Consider the following 22,224-nt stretch of genomic DNA (forward strand, 5'->3'; position numbering starts at 1 on the left):
GTAGTGAAGGAACCCTTAAAAAACATTTGGTGCATGTAATTAAAGGAGTGATTTGACAGGCATGGTCAATTTCCATACCTGTATGAAAGGGAGAAACATCTATTTCTCAAGGTGTCTTAATCAATATAATTAATGAGGAGTAAATACATGGACTACAAAATATATGCACATATGAGAACAAAATGACATCAAAATAGGCCAATGCAGATTCAAGTCGCTCAGTTATTTTGAAGGAAATCCACGATTCTAATGTAGCATCTAATTGTATTAAATCACAAATAGCAAAAATATGTTGCATAAATCAAGCCATGTATTGTATTACAAAACAGAGAATCTAATTTCAAATGTCAGAACCGGATGATGTGATTCTAAAAACCGTGGTATTATGAGAAGGGAAACACTGTCATCAACTCATCACATTTTCAAACCATTTTAGCCCAAGAAAATCTGGCCCTGCATAGAATCATTGACAGCGGACATACAGGAAGAGCAACCAGCTGTGATTTCCCTTAGACATGGAGCACACATGGGGGGGGAGGGTGTGGCCAATGAGCCGTAAAACATAGGTAGGGGTAATGGTTTGCTTTCACTTGTACCAACATTAGCGGAACTATTTTCTTAAAGTCAAGCAGCATACCCATTCCAATCAATTATTTCGAAAATGTTAAGAATTCCTTGGCATTTGCTAAAGTGTTTAAATTCAATGAGCCCCCATACCGGGCTCCAATACCGGGTTCTGTGAATGTGGAATTACTGGGTCATTCTGACCTCGGAGAACCCGGTAATTCCTCATGCACAAAACCATTCCCCATTCCCATTTGAGCCCCTATAGGGCTCAATGGGAATGGGGATGGAGCTAATAACGGGCCCGTTAATAACGGGCCCGTTATTAGCTCCTTGGTCCCCTCGCGGGACCCGGAAGGACGTCTGGTTTTACCAGACGTCTGTTCCGGGTCCCGCTAGGGGACCTCGTAATCAGGCATCCCGTAATGAACGATGCCGGTCCCGTACTGGCACCGTTCATTACGGGACCACCAGGGTCGTAATGAGGCCCAATGTATGTCTGAGCCCCATTTCACATTTATATGAATATATTTAAACATGTATGATGTGCCTCTGTAGTTATGTTTGCATGTTTGGGATTTATAAAGCACAAACCCAGCTGGGAAGTAACTGGCCCCTCTACATATGTATGTATCATAATAAAAAACATATATATTTCTGGCATTATAAACATATATATGTAGCATTATAAGCATATATATGTCTGGCATTATAAGCATATATATGTCAGGCATTATAAACATATATATGTCTGGCATTATAAGCATATATATGTCAGGCATTATAAACATATATATGTCTGGCATTATAAGCATATATATGTCAGGCATTATAAACATATATATGTCAGGCATTATAAACATATATATGTCAGGCATTATAAACATATATATGTGGCATTGTAATCATATATATGTAGCACTATAAGCATATATATGTCAGGCATTATAAACATATATATGTAGCATTATAAGCATATATATGTCTGGCATTATAAACATATATATGTCTGGCATTATAAGCATATATATGTCAGGCATTATAAACATATATATGTGGCATTGTAATCATATATATGTAGCATATAAGCATATATATATATATGGTATTTTAAGACCCTTGTGGATGAGGACGACTGTGAATTGTTGCGTGATTCTAAGTGTAATTTGGCGGTTTGGCTTGCGTGTTGATTTCTGCCTTGCACAGTTTCTCTATTGTATGTTTTTAGGGTTATATTTGTATACACTGTTGTGATGTTATGTACAAGTCACTTTAATAGCTGCACACTTTTCTTTATTGAATTTTCTAATGTTTTTATGTGATTTTATGATGAAATTGTTAATAAAATGTGTCTTTGTACTCCCTGCTGCTGTCCTGATTTAGAACCCTTGTTGTTCCGTTATTTAGTTTCGACCGCTATGTTATTAATTCTATACCTGGGAACACTTACTGAGGTCCGTTCCTTTGCACAGTGCATGGGCAGCGGGTTCTCTATTGTAAATCTTTACCTTCTCTGTCTGGATGCGATACCCCCTCCTGTTTTTGTCCAGCGTCTTCTCTAAGGTTTTTGTCGCTGTACATAGGGGACATGCCCATAGCGTTACAGGGAGGGCGCATTGGTAGCTGAGATGTGTTGGAAGAGAAGGGTATGGGTGCTCCAGGGTGGGAAAATTAGGGTGGATGGAGCATGTTGTCAATAGATTTTGTCAGTGACTTCCATGCAGAGTGTGGGCAACAATTCTGCTGGAAGGTGGGCACCGCATCGCGTCAATCGTAGCCACTTCACTGGAAGCTCTTCCTTACCATCCATTCCCTGAATAAAGTTCAAGAGGTGCCCTGAATCGATTTACTCTTAACTACCTGTCCGGAAGCTGGATAAACAGGTTACATTGGAAGACGAGAGAGGCCACCCATGTGGTTCTACAATTGGGGCATACCATTTAAAGCCTGTACATCCTTCGATGTTCAACAAACACAGAAGAGGGACACAGGAAGATTCTCTCTGCACGTTGACATTGCCTGGCTCGGGCAAATGGGTCCTGTTTCATGCGAACGCCTTCACATCTGCTCATGGGCGAAGAGGGAGACGGGGGTTCCCGGGAAGAGATGGTTGTTTCTCCAAAACAAATATGCATGTCAACATGCCACATTACATTCGGGAGATGCACGTCCAGTCCTGTTTTTTTTTTTATTTTCCCTTTGCACACTGGCACTTGTATTCCTGAATTTAATATATTGGAATCTAATGCTACAAGTTACAGAAATCAAAGTTAAAGAAAGAGGACTTTGTATTTATTTATTTGTATTTATTGATTTGTTAAGCGCTTTACGCCAAAGTTACTAGGTTCCCTGGAATGGAATGGGGCACGTTGGCATGTGTGAACAAAATCCCAAATACACCCTTTGTATAGAAATACTTGGACTTTTGTTGTACCTAATTGTAACGGTTATGCAATCAGTTCTATTAAAAAATGATATTTTTCTAACACTGCACATTTTGTGTGATCTAATTGAAAGAACTATCACATTAAACAGGGCTTACTAGCTTAACCGTACCAAAGGTTTGTGCTGCTGCTATGTTGGCTTTAGTAGCATCTGTTGACGTGAATGGAAGAAGCTTCATGTCACCACGTGGTTGCACACATTCCGTGTAAAATACCTCCTTCAATATCTATATTGAGAATACTCCAATCAGATTGCAAGCTGAATGGGACATGTTGCTAGTTCGTTTTGGCTATACGGTGGTGCGCACCACCTATACGCCTAAACAATTGCATTGCAGTGCAGCTAGGAAGAGATGGCATATAAGGAGGGACGCAATGCGTGTAGGTGTTGTTTGCTTATGTATCCACCCATTGACTGCCATGCTAGTCCCTATGGCCATTCCATTCCCACTCACGTCCTGCCCCTCCCTGCCCAAAACACCCCCTCCTGGAATCTCTGAGCTAACTTTAGCAAGCCTTAAAATCAATCTTTGCACTCGAAATGCCTGCCAGATTTTTTTTTTCAAAGCAGTCTTCTGGGAGCGAATGGTTTAATACGTGCTGTAAACACGCTATAATGTAATAAAAATGCTGTCTGCCTTTAGCCACTTGATTATAAGCAGTATGTGTGGCCTTCACTGAAGTCCTGTTAAAAACCAGTATTAGCAAAGCCTACCGTTTTGGCTAATCTATAGGTTTTAGATAGGCATTTGCCACCCACTGCTAACATATGCACAGGTGTGTGTACCATTTTCAACCTGCTTCCATTTAGGGCCAGTTAGTACCATTACGACAATGCCTGGCAAATACATTTCCAATAGCTACACAAAAGCCAAAACTGTTGCCATTGCCAATGCTTGTTTTTTTCTGATGCAAAACTGCCATATGAATGATGTCTTGCGACACAGACTGTGCAGACATAGCTGTAGTTCAGTAATGTGCCCTAGTGTGTATTAACGAGAATTGCATGCATGCAACACGCAGCATTTTGTTATCACACACCAAGCACATTTGCACTCTTAATGTCCATATGGCATCAATTATTTATCTATTTTTTTTATTTATGCTTTTGGCTAATTCAAGCCTTTTACATTCCATGCCATTAAAAGTATAATACAAAACAATAAAACCAGCAACTTTAAAACACATTATTCTGAAAAAAAGATTGGTGTACATTAAAACTTAATAATTAATTCAATTAAAACATTTGCAATAGCACATATAAATTAGAATTTCAATCAATCAAACCCTTGTAAACACTTATAGCAGCATGGTTCTAGCTGTTGTCCAGATATGAAAAGCTGTGGCTACTGCCATCAGTGATTCAGCAGAATAAAGCATTGCCAGAACTGGTCTGATTCATGTCCCCCACACTTTGCAATAAATCGGTCATGACCCGTAACATACAGCATTTTTAGGCCAGAGCATCCAGTGAATATATGTCTACTGGACTCAACCTCGTCCCCACAAATACGACAGAGTCTCAGTTCTCTGGGTTCCTTAGACCAAGCCCCTGTCACCTGACGTACTGGCAATATGTTCAGCCTTAAGTACAAAGCAAAGAGGTAAGCTGCAATATTTTATGAGGTAGCTACAGGGTTTACACCAGGGGAAACGCTGCTCAGTGAACTCAAGATAACGTTTACGCAAAGTCAATTTGTCATGTGGGGTGTAATCGAAGGCCCCAACCCACGGAACTGAAGGGCCCACAGGAAATTACCTGCCAGCACTCAGAAATCTGCATGCAAAATTGGGCCTATTTAGGCAGACTAAGTGGGTGTCTTTCTGCAAGGGAAATCCAGAGAAAGCGAAAACAAAGATGTAATCCGAGTGCATATTGGAAAAGAACATCACATTCTAGGCTGAGAAATAAATGCATCATTTTTCAGTGAAACTGTCACCCATCAAAAGGGGGTACACAGCGACAATTCAGGCCCACTTTTCAGCAGGAAAACAAACAGCAGATAATAAAAAGTGTATTTTATTAATAATTGAAAGAAACAGCCCGGCACTTTCAGTGCAAAAACAAAATGAGCCCTGATCAGTAAATAGAAATTGCAATCTGTGACTTCCCTTCAGTCAAGGACAAATGGTGGGAAAATGGGCAAACTTGACAAAGGACGTCCTCCACTGGAAGCCTGGCTTGCATCCCAACTGTTTACAACTGCAATAAACTTTGGCCTGCCTGAACGGTGTTGTCCCTGAAGACTGGGCTCTGTGCAGAGACAAATAGCCCTGGCTGGTGCATGCCTGGAATGTAGAGGGGAGCTGTAAAATGATGGGGGATACAATTAAGGGGAGCTGAACTTTGAAAGAAATACAATAAATGGATGCCTTTCAGATCGGAATGGTGGCCCCCTTCAGATAAGACACTGGCCTCGTGACTTCAGAGGTCCGGCCTGGCTCATTATCTACAGTGGGGGATCTCTGTGTAGCAAATGGAGATGGGCAGGAGTTGGGAGGAGAGAGAAGGGTAACTGCCCCATCCTATTTGTGAGAACTCTTGCAGGGCCCTCCCCAAGATTGTAAACTTGATGGTTGATGGTGTCATCTCTGCTATATAAAGTGGAATGCACTATGAGGAAGGAGAGAGCTGCTGAAGCATACCATCAGACAGCTGCAAGAAACCACCAATGGAGATTGCTGAGATTGCATCTGGGTGGAGCTGTCTATTTCTGGGAAAGGCCTAAAAGCTGGCTGGGTCCTATGGTGGATTGATGGTGGCCATCATTGAGAGTGGAGTGACCAGACCCCGGCCCTATCCTTCAAGAGGGACCTGAAATGCAGCTGGCTTTCCTTAACTTTAAACAGAGGATTTCTATGTAAGTAGAACTGAGCCCTGGCAAACCAAAAGGTGGGGCAGTCTGCTTGCCTTAAATTCTTTCCCTTTATAGTGGGCTGGGGCAAAACTGTGTAGATCTGTAGCCTAATTAACCAAAAATATTAATTGTATTCCCCTTGGTGGACCACAGGGTGATTTTAAAATTCAAAATTAACAAAGCTCATTCCCGGTGTGCGCTGAAAACTATAGCCTGTAATTTAATTGGGTGATCCTATTTGTCCTGTTTACTCCGACTTCTTTAGGAAGAGGGGTGTCTTTGCACCTAAACTAAAAAAACCTAAACTGCCAGCTTCCCCAATACAGGACTTTAAGTGGAGGGTGGTCTAAAATCCTAAATTCTCATATCATCCCAATTTTTACTGCCCAGCTTCCTCAACACAGGCCTTTAAGGGGACGCTGGTCTGAAATCCAAAATTCTTCAATCATCCCAATTTTTCTGTCCGACTTCCCCTACACAAACCAACGTAGGGGGGGGTCTGGAAAAACCCACGGCTAAATCACCCTGTGCTTATTTTGAGCAAAGGTGTGGGTGAAATCATAATTGTCCTATGCATTGGTACAAATCTGTAACCCAACTGCTAGCCTTTTAAGCATGCAGGAATATCGAAATTGTGCAGCATTGCAAATGTAAAGTGATTTTATGCATGGACTAGTGTTGATGATCATTTAAATAGAAATTTGTTTAAAGAAAAGTATTGTAATTTGTGTTTTTCCTAACCCACCAGTGTGATTCACTTGTGTAACAAGAAGTTAATTGTGAGCCACAAAGAAGGTGGCTTGTGTAGTTTAGTGTGATTTCTATTACCTATAATTAAAATAAATACAAATATATTTCCTATACCCGGCCTGGTTCTTGACTCACTGTGGGCACAGGGAGGAGATTTGTGTGGCTCTATATGAGTCTTCAGTAAGGCCAGCGCTTAAAAGTACTTACACAAGTATTGCAGGGCTCCTTGATTGAGGGGTGGGAAGGAACTCCCCAGGTCAAGGGTGGTCTCAAAATAACACGACAGTCAATAGGATTTGGGGTTGTTTTACCGTGACTGAAAAGATTGCGATGGAAATGACCGCATGAGAAATGTACTTAATACAAAATTGTTCGTACATTTCCCATTCGGTCATCCAAGGTAAAACAATCCCAAATGTATAGAAACCCTAACCCCCTCCCACGCCTCTAAAACCCAACCTTCTCCCACAGCCCCAACCCCTACTTACCTTTCCTTCCATCTGGCTGATACCTGCGTTGCCAGTTCCCCTTCACTTCCGGGAACCAGCGCTGCAGGATCTCTTTCTTTTCTTTTTTTTTATGGTCAGGTCAGCTGCAGGGTTGTTCCCCGCTCACTATACTTTAAAGTGTAAGTGTAGTGAGTGGGGTGTTGCGGGGGACACCCCCATAGCCTTTTTTTGGGTCGGGTGAGCTACGGGGGTGTCCTCCACAACCCCTTCTCACTATACTGCATAGTATAGTGAGCGGGGTGTTGCAGGGGATACCCTGCACCTGTTTCGACCAAAAAATAAATAAAATTACCTACACCACCAAATAGATACTACAAAATGTCCTACGAACATTTAGTCAGTAGGACATTTAGTAGTATCTATTTTAGGTAATTTGGTGGTATAGGTCATTTGGATTCGGTCATTTTGACCAAATCCGTCAATAGTCATAACCCGGTCCCACACAATGATCGCTTCCTTGCCATCCATTATTGACAGCCTCTTACCCAATAGAAATGCTCTGAATGCAATGAATAGATATCATCAGCACCCGGCAGGAGGCAGCATTCAATCAAGTTACTCGGATCACAGGCATTACCTTCTGGCACATGCCTGCATTCTGGTTGGTGTCTCAGCCACTTGTCACTACCGCTGAGCCAAATGAACTTGCCATCCGCTCTCCTCTCCCGCTTCAGTCCTTCATCTGCTCTTCAGGTCTCCCCACCTAGAGCGCCTTCTTCCCCACTTGATGTCCTCTACTCTGCTCATTGCCATCGTCCCTTAAGCATCCTAGGTCACCATGGAAATGGGAGATGAACTCCATGCAGTTCGCCATGTGCCGTTTCCATGGAGGCCAACTTGTTTTGCAGTTCTCACATTTTTTGTGAGAAATTAATCTCACTCACCACTGCCTGTGTTGTACATGAAATAAATAGCATTTGTTAGCACCTCGGATATCGGGTTGATAACCATAATGATGTCATTGGAGGGCTGTACCAGGTGGTAATGGCCCATTGCCCTTAATGAAGGTCCTCGCTACTGCACAGTCTTACTGATGACAGGCCATATAATCAGTGGTTGAAGTGTAAAAAAAAAAGAAGTGGAATTATGTTCTCTCTGTCCGCCCACTTTTCTGGCCACTCCCTCCATACTCACTGTCACCCGCTCACCCCGATTGAAACCCCATAGCTGGGTCCTTCTTTTCCTCTTCTCCACCATGCAACATTGTGTTTTACAACAGTTCTAGTAAGACTGAAGAAAACACAATGAAATAAAATGGATTTAAACTATCCCCATTAGTGTGTCATTGTCACACTCAGCATGATATGATATGATATATGATATGATATGGCACTTATAACGCGCCTGTACACAAGTGTTTCTGGCCATGACAAGACAAGGAGCGGGATACAGAAGGAGGACAAAACAATGATCTTACTATACCATGTGTCATTCAGATCAAGCAAGTGCAGGGAAGTGGAAGGGGAGAAGTGCCGAGGGAGGGGGGCAGACGTGCAGGTAACTCAAAGTGCAGCCAGAGGTTAAGTGCAGGTTACCCAATAAGTGCAGCCAGTGGATCACTCAAACCTGCAGAGGGAGGGGACTGTAGGGTTGCAGAAACAGACCACAAGTGCTCGGGGAGCCAAGAGGCAGTGCGAAGGACAACTGGACATGCAAGAGCCTGGGCCCAGGTTCAGAGGGTAGCTAGGTGACCAGTGCATGGAGCAGTCGTGACATCAGCATGGGAGAGGAAGAGAGAAGGCAGAAGCGAAAAGGAAGGTCTTGAGTTGCTTCCGGAACCAGAGGTGGTTATGCTCAAGTTTGAGGGAGGCTGTTCAAGAGGGAGGCCCTGTCGAAGAGAGAGATCTGCTGGAGAGATACAATCCCTGGGCTTGATGCCAAGGACATGCCTTGCAGTCCTGTTCTAGATAGGTTGTAAAGGTCGGAGAGTAGAGGCACGAAGATTTAGAAAAAGGATGTTGCAGTAGTCCAGCCTAGAGAGAACCAGAGCTCTGGAGACAGTGAGCTTCTGGGGGAAAGTGAGGAAAGGGAGAATACTTCTGAGGGGTGCAGTTGATAGTTTGACTTCTTAGCAATGCCAGATAGGTGAGGAGAGAAGGACAGGGTGGATTGAAGATGACCTTAAGGTTCTTAGCCTCACAGGTAGGAGCAGGAAGAGGACCCAGAGTGGGCAGCCAGAGAGAGGGAAGAAAGGGGGGAGCTGGTGTTCCGATGAAGAGCATCTCAGTCTTACTGCCATTAAGGCAGAGATCATTGGTGGTGCACCATTCCTAAATTACGGCCAGACAGTCTGGTACGAGAGAAGGAGAAGAGGTGGCTGAGGGGAGCCTGAAAGAGAGCTGGGTGTACTCTGTGTAACACTGAAAGTTGGAGAAGAAAGTAGTGATGTAGTGGGCAAGCGGTGCCAGGTAGTGGTTGAAAAGCCAGGGAGAAAGGTTAGACCCCTGGGGGACACCTGACGTAGAGATAGAGATGGAAGAGAGGAAAGACCCAAGTCGGACCTGAGAGGGTTGATCAGTGAGAAAGGAGGCCAGCCAGGCCACGGCCTGATCAGTGATACCCAGGTCATCACAGAGGCGATTGAGCAGGATGGCATGGTTGACCGTATGAAAAGCAGAAGAAAGATTGAGGAGAATGAGGAACGAAGGAAGGTTAGAATCAAGGTTGGAGAGCATGTCTTCACTGGTGTTCAGGAGAGCAGTTTCTGTGCTTCTGGCAGCTCTGAGGCCGGACTGGTGGTCGTGGAGACAACTAACAGATTCAGTGTGAACATTAAGCTGGGAAATGGACAGCTTCAACAAAGGTTTTCCCAGGAAAGGAATGACAGAGATCAGGCGATACTTAGCCGGAGAGGAAGGATCTGCAGAGGGCTTTTTTAGAACAGGGTGCACAAGGGAGTGGTTTTGGAGGGAGGGGAAGGTTCCAGTGGCAAAGGAGTGATTGCAGAAATCGGCCAAGGCTGGAGCAAGCGTGTCGATGTGGTCCTTGATGGTTCTGGATAAACAGGAGAGAACCTGCTTTGACAAGACTTTCATAGATCAGACTTTTCTAGAAACATCCCAAGCAGCCTATTCAAATAAATAATCCCCTTGCAGCACCTGAGAGATAGCGCAGTGCAATGTTGCTCTTGCCTGATATCAGCACACTTTTGGGCTCTGCTGGCTTAATTGCTGTTATTTCTGCTGTAGCGATTTGAATCAGAGCTAGCTGCATTGCATGCACACCGTATGCGTACAAACTTCAACTACCATCGGTATTGTAGTTTCACGGACTACAAATTCACAATTCAGGTGCGAATGCGCCAGTGCGAATAAGACTAGCCGGTCTGTGCTGGTCATTGCCAGGGACGTGCTGAAAGTCGTGCCGTTGCTTTCCTGCAGCTCGGGCAGAATGGGCATAGCAGAGGTGCTAGATGCCATCAAGGATGCAAGAAGCAGGTTGGACTCCAACTGCCTCACTCTCCCGTATCCAGGTAGGAATGATACAGTTGAACACGGTTTTATTTTTCATTGGCTATGCTAGCTACCAGAGCAAAGACTATCTCTAAGAACTTGTCTCACACTCCCCCAATTCCTGCTGCCAAGATTACCCCGCCCCATGAGGACGCTATCAAGGCCGGTGGGGGCAAATCCTGTCAGTCCAGACAAAAGAGGCACCACTCTTGGAGGAGAAAGGGAAAACTACTGGAATAACTATACCCAGCCCAATTCAGCAAGTTTTACCAAACAATCACTCCTACCCCCTTCATTCAGTAATTGATGTAACCACTCCCCCGGTGAGGTTGCTTCTAAGGCCCACGATAGGGCAGTCCTGACAGTCCACAATGAAGACACAAGACTTGAGGAGGAAGGTTATGTTAATAGGAGATCAGTCCCCCGTACGCCCACACCATACCATACACAAATCTAGGTAATTACAACAGGGCCACAAAAAGGAAATTAAGTATAGCCACAAAGGCGAATGACAGTAAGACACAGGATGAATCTTTGACCAGAACCTTAAAATGTATGCTATTAAACTCCAAGTCTTTAATAAAGCATGCTGTCTAAGTGGCCAGTCACATTGAGGAAAGCCACATCGACATCTGTGCAATAACAGGAACCGGGAGTAAGGAAGCTGCAGGACCCTCCTAAGAGTTAGCCATTCCTATGGGATATAGTATCCTGAGGATGGAAAGAAAGGAGGGCCGAGGTGGGGGAGTAGCCCTCAGCTTTAGAACAGAACTCAACATATGGGAAACTAAAATGGATGACATAGCAGGGTCTGAACTCCTTGTTGTTAAAATGGGGATCAGCCCTGACACCACTCTGAACCTACTGCTTATTTACAGAGCTCTGAGGGTGGATCCTGATTTCCCAGATCAGTTCTGTAATCAGGTTTTACCTATGCACAAAACCCAATACAAATCTACTAATAATCTGGGATTTTAATTTATGGCTGGGGAATAAATCAGACGCCATTTCCGGGACATTAGAGGCTGCACTATGCTCATTTGGATTCTGCAATTTACTCAATAACCCAACACATGTAAAAGGATAGGCCCTGAATTGGGTGGCGGGCCACAATGTTAAGGTCACACCCGTAGTAATTTTACCTTGTCCCTTGATAGACCATTCCTGCATCTATTTCCACATTACTAATTAACTGTTCTCAAAGAGAATCGATAATACTAGGGTATCAAAGTAGCCAGAAACCACAAGAAGCTAACACTGGAAGCACTTACACCTTGCCATCTGAGATTTTGAAATCAGATACGTTCAATGGGGTGACCCAGTTGTTTCTTAACACATTTCATAATATATCTGAATCATTAGCACCGCTAAAGAGGAAGGTCTGCCAGGAAGGACACAAGGACAACAAGTAGTTCTTGGTAGAAATTCTGAAACTTAAAGCTGAGAAAATGTTTCTACACATGGAGAAAAAGTCAGAAGACATCTGGCTTAACACTTTTCAAAAAAATCAGTTAAGGCTCTTAAGACAGCAATCATACCAGCCAAAAAAGAAACGATTTACAACAGAATTACTTAGTCCACTTCAGATACGAAAGACATTTTCAAAATTCGAAGATAACAGGAAGTCCCAGAGGCCCCAACAAAGAACCATTGATAAAGAATGAGGATTGGTGCACCTCAATTCTGGAGGCAATGTCTAATAAACTTGCTAGCATTAAAAAAAGACATAGAGGTGAAAAAAGACTCCATAAACAATCAGATGAATCTACAGCAGATCCAGCCTACTGACAATGTGGAACTACGACAGCAATTTCACTTCTCCCCAATCTCTGAAGAAGAACTAGCTAAGGTCATCACAACATTGAAACCCAGTAGCTGTGGGGGAGACCCCCTGCTCTGCTATGATTATTAAGGAATGCCCTGACATCTTAATACCCGTGCTTACAAAATGTATTAATGCCTCCTTTGAAGAAAATCATGTCCCCATTGGCCTCAAACAGGCATGGGTTACACAACTGCTAAAAAAAGCTTCAACTATGTCCAATAACCCCAACCAACTATAGACCAATCACAAACACCCCCTTCCTCCTCAAGATCTTGGACAGGGTGGCATATGATCAGATTTCACTGCATATTAATAACTACCCCGTTCTCAATAAATTTAAATCAGGGTTCGGGCATGGTCATGGGACGGAAACAGCCCTCCTTGACCTGACGTGCAAGTTACTAGAAAGAATGGACAGCTGGTTTGTATCACTGCTCATGATTTTGGATTCTTCCTCAGCATTCGACCTGGTGGACCATGATATATTGCTGGCTTTTCAGATCAGGCCACTCAGTGGATGGAACAAATCAAAACAGTCTTCAGCTGATTCCGGCACTCCTCACTGTCTCGTGATAATGTGGATGCAGGCAGAGGAACAAAGGTCTATTACCATTAAACTGTAAAGGGACACGATACTGCACAAATGGTTGTTTAGACCTAGAAACAGTCCACGCTCTACTTGATAACAGGAACATTTACACAGTCAGCGAAAATCATTTAAGGCGTTGAAGCCAGTTTCAATCATAAAAATGAACAGGGATGCTGGTTTGACTTAGCCTTTGTTCATTCCAAAAGAAAAAGTTGGGTTGAATTTATAATTTTCATTCAGTTCAATGCTGTTACTTCACATAATTGGTCTTTTCCCAAAGAACTTATTTGGCTGAATTATAAGATTCATTCAATACAATAATGTTACTACACAGTTTCAGTTTGTTCCCAGTCTATTCCCGACACATGTTTCTCTGCCTTTCGTTTGGCGGTTCCTCAGGGATTTTAGACAGTAGATTCATTCATAATTGAAAAAATGTTAATTTGCTCTCATTCGTGGTTTTTATAAATTGTACAATGGTGCCTAATGGGAATCAGAAAAAAATACCAAAATCAATAAAAATTTACCAATATGAAATCGTGTTCTTTTCTCTCTTTTGTGTTTCTAATTTACTTCAGAACAGGTAGTTGTGGGGTCATAGCTGTTTTAGAACCAGTTCAACAAAATGGTAGAAACACTTACTTTAACAGCCCACTCGCGTTAGGAGATATATGAAATTCGGGCTGTCCACTGTTATTGCTGCTCCTAACAGGTTCTAAAGGTGTCACTAGATAAAAACAATATATATGTGTATAAGCGATACACGCTTTGTCAATAGGAGGATGCAGTGCTATGAAGCACGTACACATTATTATAGGTGCGGCTTCCTGGTGTAGAAAAAAGAAACGGAGCTTCTTACCTTTTGTGTGCAGGGATGTTGCGTTCTCAAAAACGAAATAATACGCGTGCGATTGCCGTGTGCTAGTGTTGTAAACACTGCCAAATCTTACCCGGAAGTTAAGATAAGCAAATCCCGTGACGATATGCGTCACTTGTTTGTATTCAAAAACCTGTTTTTTGTGCATGCCATTTTGGAACGGGGTGCCGTAGTTGTGGATGGTATCATTTCTGAGTGGGAGACAATGCAGGGTGGCAAGCGGAGAAGCTGAAGCTAAACCAGTCACTCTAACATTTGGCGTACCACAAGGGGCATGCGTTTCGCCCACCCTTTACAATATATTCATGGCTCCATTTTTTTACCTCCTTGCGCAACACAATATTATATTCACAAACTATGCCGATGACACGCAATGTGTCATCCCGTTAGCAGGCTCACATAGCTATGACGATGCACGCATTAACAGCACTTATGACATTATACAGAATTGGATGGTTCAAAATCATTTAGCGCTTAACAGTGAAAATACGGAACTTATGGTGGTTGGTTCGGAAAAGAAACTAGCAAAGCTGAGCCCTTTGTTTAGTAGCTTCACTATAGCAAATCACAAGTTAGACGTACGGAGAAAAGTAAAAACACTAGGAATAACACTGGATAAAAATCTAAATATGAAAGCTCAAGTGAGTAGTCTGGTTTCGGCGTCAACCTACTACATAAAATTACGTACACACCTACGATCATTTATCACTCAAAGGCGATTGCTAAAGCTATAATAGGCGCAAAAATCAATTACTGCTGCAGCCTCCTAGTTGGCATCTCTCAATGTGAGATCAATCGTCTGCAGGTCATTCAAAACAGGGCAGTGAGGGTTATTAAAAAACTGAAATGGAGGGATCACGTATCAGAGGCTAGACGTAGTCTACAATTGTTTCCTGGCAAAGCAAGAATCACCTTCCGGATGCGGTTGATCACTCACAAATGTACCCTGGGCTTCATGCCAGATTATCTGAAGGACTTTACTGTGGAAAAGAAAAATCAGAGACAACTCAGATCCAGCAACATGGCACAGCTAAAAACGCACAACTGCAAAACCAACAAAACCCTCAAGGGAGCTTTCAGTAGTGCTGCCCCATTGGCCTGGCATAAACTTCCTCTGGATATAAGAGAAATTCAAGCAACAAAGACATTCAAAAAGAAACTGAAAACTTTTCTGTTCTTCTAAAGTCAGTGGATGTGCCTTTAAAAATCATCCCATAGGGACATTAAACCCTGTTTTCCTCCCAACTGTCTGTACGTCTTGTTACATGTAGCGCCCTTAAGCCTACGGGTAATAATTGGTCTGCGCTGTAGAAATGTGAGAGTAACGTAAAGCACTGGCTCTGGTTCAAGCCCCCAGTAGGCATGTATTTTTTTTAAGTTGCCGTCCTGGAACGCTATTCTGGGTCGCATAAAGTAAGGAAACGATGACGGGTTACCATGAAAAGTAAGGGAATGTCGTGCCCTTTAGTTCCTGACCACTTTGATCTGTGGCTGTAATCACCCATTAGGGCCCAGCAATCTTCTCTTTGTGGCTTCCCCTAATTCATTTTCTTCTGAACGCTCTGACCAGCAATAGTCTGAAACGTGCCTTAGTGGGCAATAGTTGCTTAATCTTCTGTAGAAAAATCTCACTGCAAAGTTACTCTCTTGACATCATTTCCTTCAACATATTTGAAAACTCCACAGAAAACAAATCGCATGACATTTTGTAGCAACAAAAAAAATTAAAGATTTTCTAAATGGAAAACGCGGTAAATCAAGAAACCCAAATACATTGTATAGCCGCGTGCACGCTGCCTCTTACACTTTGAGATGGGTGCTTATCATTCGAGATAATTACACTGCCACGAGTGATGGTCGTAGTCTTCGGCCTCAAGCCCCTCGCCATCCAGAAAGCTCGGGCATGTGTGCCACCACCAAACATGGTACGCTTGAGGGCCTGGCGTGCACACACAAGCTCATGACGTTTAAATTCATGCACGCCATTCACATGCCATTCACACGTAGATGGTCACTCATCTGCGATACATTCCATTGGCCGTTCCTTCTCTTCCAGTTCTAGTTAGGGTGGGTAATTGGAACCCTGCGGTGGAATGTCACGATAGGGCGTGGAATCTGTGCATGCGCTGCTGTGCTGACATGCGCACAACTGCATCTGCTACACACTAGCCTTGCACCAGGACGTCGGGAGTGACATCAGTCTCTTGCAGTTCTCGCGAGAAGTGCCACACGTCGCCATAGCGTTGCACGTGCATACAGTGGGGTGTTCATTCTTTACCATGCCAAGTGTGTGCAAAGGGATACACTTATTGCACGTGGAAAATCGTTGTTAACAATGCATCTAGCGAGCCACTGTCTGCATCCAATAGATTATTCGTGTAGCTATTACATTGCACGGTGGCTAGCCAAACAGATCAGACAATATGTTGCACTGGTTGTACCTGTTGACACATCTTTTGTGTTCGTGTACCGGAGAATGTAGCCAATGTGAGCCTTCCGATCCTTCAAAGGCAGTGCTACGCGATGGCCATTCACATTTTGGTTTGACAGTATTTAAGTTCCTGTATTTTTCCCTATTATTATTTTATACCTATTATCTGTCATCATGTCTACTTGATTTTGATAAAAAAGGAATACACTCGTATTCTTTTGGATTCATTTATTTTTATTTTTTTAGTACTACTTTAAAACTTACAGGATCTCCAGCTGTCCAGTCATAGAAAAGCCTGCCCAGGAACAGAAGATGGCACCAGCCTATAAACGGCCACAATAGAAGTTAATCCCAGTGCCCATATGGCCAGAAATAGGTTTCGCGAGCTGCTATGGTTGCCTCCATTACCAAAGATGATTCGCTAAGAAAGTTAACACACTTCAGCAAGCTTGTTCGTCATTGGCAGGTTGCAGCATTGGTTCTGCTGCCTGTCTTTGAACACACCTTTGCTGTTATCATATACAGTATAAGAGCCAAGTTGTTTATGTCTATACATATATCTATATTTCACAGTAAAAAAAGGAAAACTGGGACACATGTGCTTTAAAGGGGACATTGCTCTTGTGCTGTCAGTACTGGCAATTGGCATTTGTGTCAGTACTGAGTACCAGCATTTCACCTCTATAAACGAGTGAGCCAGTATAATCTGAGATTACGGTGCAAACATTTCATTAATCTGCACTCCACACTACTAGTGCCCGCTTGGGCACATCTCATGGCCATCATGCAACCACTCGCCAACTAACTACATGTAGTACCATACTTCGTTGGGTCTGGATGTTGCCATCACAACGAAAATGCTCTAAACCGAGCTCTACTCTCCTGAGTCCTATACTCATGCTTACCAGTACCTCATCACATTTAAGAGATGCGCATGACTACTCCAACAGCCATATATGATATGATATGATATATGATATGATATGATTATGATATGATATGGTATTTATAACGCGCCTATACACAAGTGTTTCAAGTATACCCTCACACTCTTCCCAATTGTGTTTCCTCTCTGATTTTTCTTCATTCAGACCCTCATCTCCTCACACTATATACCCTCACACTCATCCCAATTGTGTTTCCTCTCTGATTATTCTTCATTCTGACCCTCATCTCCTCACCCCATATGTTATGTTAGTGGGATTTATACAGCTTACCACAGCCATTTGCATGGTTCCCAGGTGTCCTGGTGGATCTGAAAATAAGAAAGGGGTTGCTTTGTTACTGGGAGTAGAGAGGGAGTGTGTGAATACGTTTGCTATGGTGTTGGTAGTTTCAGTTAGACAATAACATTCACTGTGTGTGACTTTGCTTTTGAATAGTCTGCGCGGTGGGCGTGCAAGGCATTTGCGTCCATATGGGAAGCTGTGTGTGCCTTGTGACATAAGGATGCATTGGCCATATTGGGATTGTGAGTTATTTAAGGAGATGTAGAGTTCTGCTGTTTGGTGTCAGTGAGTGGCATGTGAGGGGGAGGGGGGTTATGGTTGTCTTGTGTGCATGCCAAAGTTGTTATGCATGGGGTTGTTTTGCAGGAGTATGGAGAGTTTTAGTATGGGTTAGTGGAGGAAAGAGAGTGCAAATCTTATGACGTTGGGTTAAGCACCCTGTCCTGACCTCTTCCTCAATACAATTCCGCAAACAAAAAAGGAGTTTAACCTGTCACTTAGAGCTCACCCGAGCCAGGACCTGAGGCCATTCCCCGTCTCCCCGACCAGCGTTCTGGCCTTCTTTGAATGAGCCAACTGGAGCCAGGGTTGCTCTGCTCAAACCATTTCCTCAGATTTGAAATGTAGCAAGCTTGCAGGAACATTATTCACATTCAAAGTACCCCTGGTTGATATTTATGGGTAGACCTGCGTATTGTCTCGGTTTTTGGGTGGAGGGGAATGTTGATGTGATGGATGATGAAGAGGGTTCATTTAGAGGATGAAGATCATGGGTGATAGGATGTACCCCTCTGCAGGTGACAGGTAGAGAGGTCATGTCCTGGCTATCCGCATATTCTCTGCATACCATGGAAAATATCTCTTAGGAGGCATCGGCTGGGCAGGATTTTAGAGCATAACCAGATGTACAGCTCCTTGGGTAAGCTCTCGCCTCTGACACAAATCTACACTCGGCGAGTTTACAACACATCAGGGATAACTGGATCCATCCAAGGACTATACATTGAGTACCAATACACGCACCCAGCCCAATGCTGGAGGGTGGGGGTGATCTTAGTACATTCAGATAACTTTAGATGGGAAAGCCTATGGACTTAGGTGGGGCTGTCACAAATAAACTTCCTAAACTTGGGATGTGGTTTTCGGCGGAAGTGGACGCCCCTCCTCCCCCTGGTGCACAATGAATTGTCATGATATGCTGATTGCTCGCACAGTTCTTTCACCACCTTTAGGCCTTTTCAAAGCTCTCCAGTGAGCAGAAAAGTATCAGGCATGCAAAGAATGTTGGAGAAAGGGACCAGCAGAGGGAAAGACAATGTAGAGTGGCTTGCAATGTTATGGGCCAATATAGAGAAACATGCAAGGGGAGACACCAACAGCATTGGTGATACCAGCATGCTGCTTGCCCACATAAAGTAGGGGCAGGGGGCGAAGGGGGAGTAAGGCAGCAGCGTTGGTGATAACAGCATGCTGCTTGCTCACATAAAGTAGGGGGTTGAGGGAGGAGTAAGGCAGCAGCATCAGTGATATCATCATGCTGCTTGCACACATAAAGTAGGGGTTGAGGGAGAAGTAAGGCAGCAGCACTGGTAATATCAGCATGCTGCTTGCCCACATAAAGTAAGGGGTGAGGGAGGTGTAAGGCAGCAGCATTAGTAATATCAGCACACTGCTTGCACACATGAAGTAGGGGTTGAGGGAGAAGTAAGGCAGCAGCACTGGTTAAATCAGCATGCTGCCTGCCCAAATAAATTAGGGGGTGAGGGAGGAGTAAGGCAGCAGCATTAGTGATACCAGCATGCTGTTTACCCATATAAAGTAGGGCTTGAGGAGGAATAAGGCAGCAGCATTGGTGATATCAGCACGCTGCTTGCCCACATAAAGTAGGGGGGGTTGAGGGAGGAGTAAGGCAGCAGCATTGGTGATACCAGCATGCTGCTTGCCCACATAAAGTAGGGGGGGTGAGGGAGGAGTACGGCAGCAGCATTCGTGATACCAGCATGCTGCTTTCCCACATTACGCAGGGGGTTTGAGGGAGGAGTAAGGGAGCAGCATTGGTGATATTAGCATGCTTCTTGCCCACATAATGTAGTGGGGTTGTGGAAGGAGTAAGGTAGTAGCATTGGTGATATCAACACGCTGCTTGCCCACATAAAGTAGGGTGGTGAGGGAGGAGTAAGGCAGCAGCATTGGTGATACCAGCATGCTGTTTGCCCACATAAGGCAGGGGGGATTGATGGAGGAGCAATGCAGCAGCATTGGTGATATCAGCATGCTGCTTGCCCACATAAAGTAGGGGGGTGAGAGAGGAGTAAGGCAGCAGCCTTGCTTGCCCACATATGGTAGGGGGGCTGAGGGAGGAGTAAGGCAGCACCATTGGTGATACCAGCATGACGCTTGCCCACATAAGGTAGGGGGTTTGAGGGAGTAGTAAGGCAGCAGCATTGGTGATATCAGCATGCTGCTTGCCGACATAAAGTAGGGGGGTTGAGGGAGAAGTAAGGTAGCAGCATTGCTGATATCAACATGCTACCTGTCCACATAAAATAGGGGGTGAGGGAGGAGCAAGGCAGCAACATTGGTGATACCATCATGCTGCTTGGGAGGAGTAAGGCAGCAACATTGGTGATACAAGCATGCTGCTTGCCCACATAATGTAGGGGGGAGGTGAGGGAGGAGTAAGGCAGCAGCGTTGGTTATTACAACATGCTGCATGCCCACATAAACTAGGAGAGTTGAGGGTGGAGCAAGGCAGCAGCATTGGTGATACAAGCATGCTCTTTGCCCACATAATATAGGGAGAGGTGAGGGAAGAGTAAGGCAGCAGCGTTGGTTATAACAACTGTGATGCTGGAAATGCATTGGAGGGACAGGACCTCCCTGTCCTTGTCTTGTAGTCCTTTTTCATATGTGTTCTGTATTGTTTTCTTCCTGGTGGTGCAGCTCCTCCTGTTTTTGGTTTGGTGTACAGACCCATGGGATACCCTTATGGCACCCATGGGTGGGGGTACAACCCTCTGCCCCTAGTGTATGTTTTTGGGCACCTGTGGGTGGCCCACAGAGCAGGGTATTGGCTGGTGGAAACTCCATGCCGAATTGACAGGCGCTCTGAGTATCCTCCATTTTGGGATACCCAGGCCCTGCCATTGGAATCAGTTGATTCCTGATGGAAAACAAGATGCTCCCTGTGGCCTCTTGCTTACTATTGCCTGTTACCTTGTTTTCCCAAAGTCCTGGGAAGCCCTGACTCTGTCCCTTCCCCTGAATGGCTGTTGGGTGGAAGTTCCATATATGGTGTTGTTGTGAAGTTCAGTCCAGACTGGCTGGAGCCTTCCCAGTGACTGTATGTTGTGGGTACACCCTGTGGGTGGGACCTGGGTGAATGGAGTGTGTGACCAATATACACTTCTTGTTGTCGCTGTCTGGTTTCTGGTATGAGAGACAAAGACTGAGACAGCCCTGCCCGAAACTGGCCTGAATGCAGTGTGTAGTGTTGAATGGCTGGGTACTTGTCCCAATCCACATTCCTTGTTGTGAGTGTCTGAGAGGGAGGAGGATGGCCTGAATGCACTGTGTGCCTGATTGGCTGACTGACTGCATGAATGCCCTTCTGTATGATTGGCTGCTGAGTGTGACCCAGCAGTGTGGATGAGAGACAGAATAGTATATCTGGGGACCTCTCACCACTGGAAATTGTTCAGAAGTTGTGTCCACACTTGAAGAGTAACTGGAACTGCTGATCCTCGACGCCCAGCTGGAAGAAGAAGACTTGCTGTAGCATTTGCTTTGACCCGATCTGAAAGCTGCCAAACTCGTCGAAGACTGATCCAAGAGAGGACCTGGTAAGGCGGCCTCTTCCCGTGCTCCGAGGGACCATCGAGCACCGCTAACTTTCGCCGAAGCTCCCTTGAAGTCAGACCCTCAAAAGGCTGCCGACCGAAGACGGGGACCACTGAGGAGAACAAAGTGAAGCACCCAGACTTCGCCGCTGTCGAAGTTAATTGCCGTCGACCAGGGTTCGCAGGTTTGTGTAACCGCTGGAGGCACGTCGAAGTCGTGTTGCCCCAGAAGAGGGGACCGCTTGACGCCGTGCCGCCGACGACCAGAGCCGCCCGCTCCTTTGCCTAAGAACATTTGAATCGAAGGACTCTCTTGTCCGCAACATCGACCGCTTTGTCCTGCCAGAGAAAGTCAAGGCCCCCGACGCGCCGAGGAGAATCCGCCGGTGGGTTTCCCCGCCACCTGAAGGCCACAAAGACTTCGATGCCTCGACGCCCTTGCTGGGCCACAGTTCTTCAGAAACTCTTTGCGGTCCTGAACAATCAATTGCCGAGGTGCCCTGCACACCTCATCCTCGCAGGACGTCGCCGACGAGCACTGCCTGGATCGATGCCGTGGTCTCGGCATCCACGAACTTCTCATTGACGTCGTCGACGCCAAGTTCACCTTCTTCGACGCCTCTCGACGATCCGTGGCTCCTGCTTTAAAGGGAGTCACTCAAGAAGGATCCGTCGACGCTTCTTCGAAGAACTCTACTCCACCAGGTACATTGGGGGGGTGAAAACATTATAGGAGAGAACAAGACTATTGGGCAATATATGGACTGGGCTTGTGCTATATCTTTATTTTACAGGTTGCCCAGGTGGGGGGATCTCCACACAGAACTGTGTCTAGGTAGCTGGACCAGTAGTCTGCC

General features: G+C 44.8%; 1 protein-coding gene across 1 annotated transcript in view; it reads left to right on the forward strand.

Annotated features, from left to right (window-relative positions):
- LOC138503329 (lysophospholipid acyltransferase 2-like) overlaps window positions 1–22,224 on the forward strand; it is a 228,382-nt gene that overhangs the window by 38,352 nt on the left and 167,806 nt on the right. The window lies entirely within an intron of this gene.

This window comes from Ambystoma mexicanum, chromosome 11 (assembly GCF_040938575.1).
Source record: "Ambystoma mexicanum isolate Mex_15411 chromosome 11, UKY_AmexF1_1, whole genome shotgun sequence".
Classification (NCBI taxonomy): Eukaryota; Metazoa; Chordata; class Amphibia; order Caudata; family Ambystomatidae; genus Ambystoma; species Ambystoma mexicanum.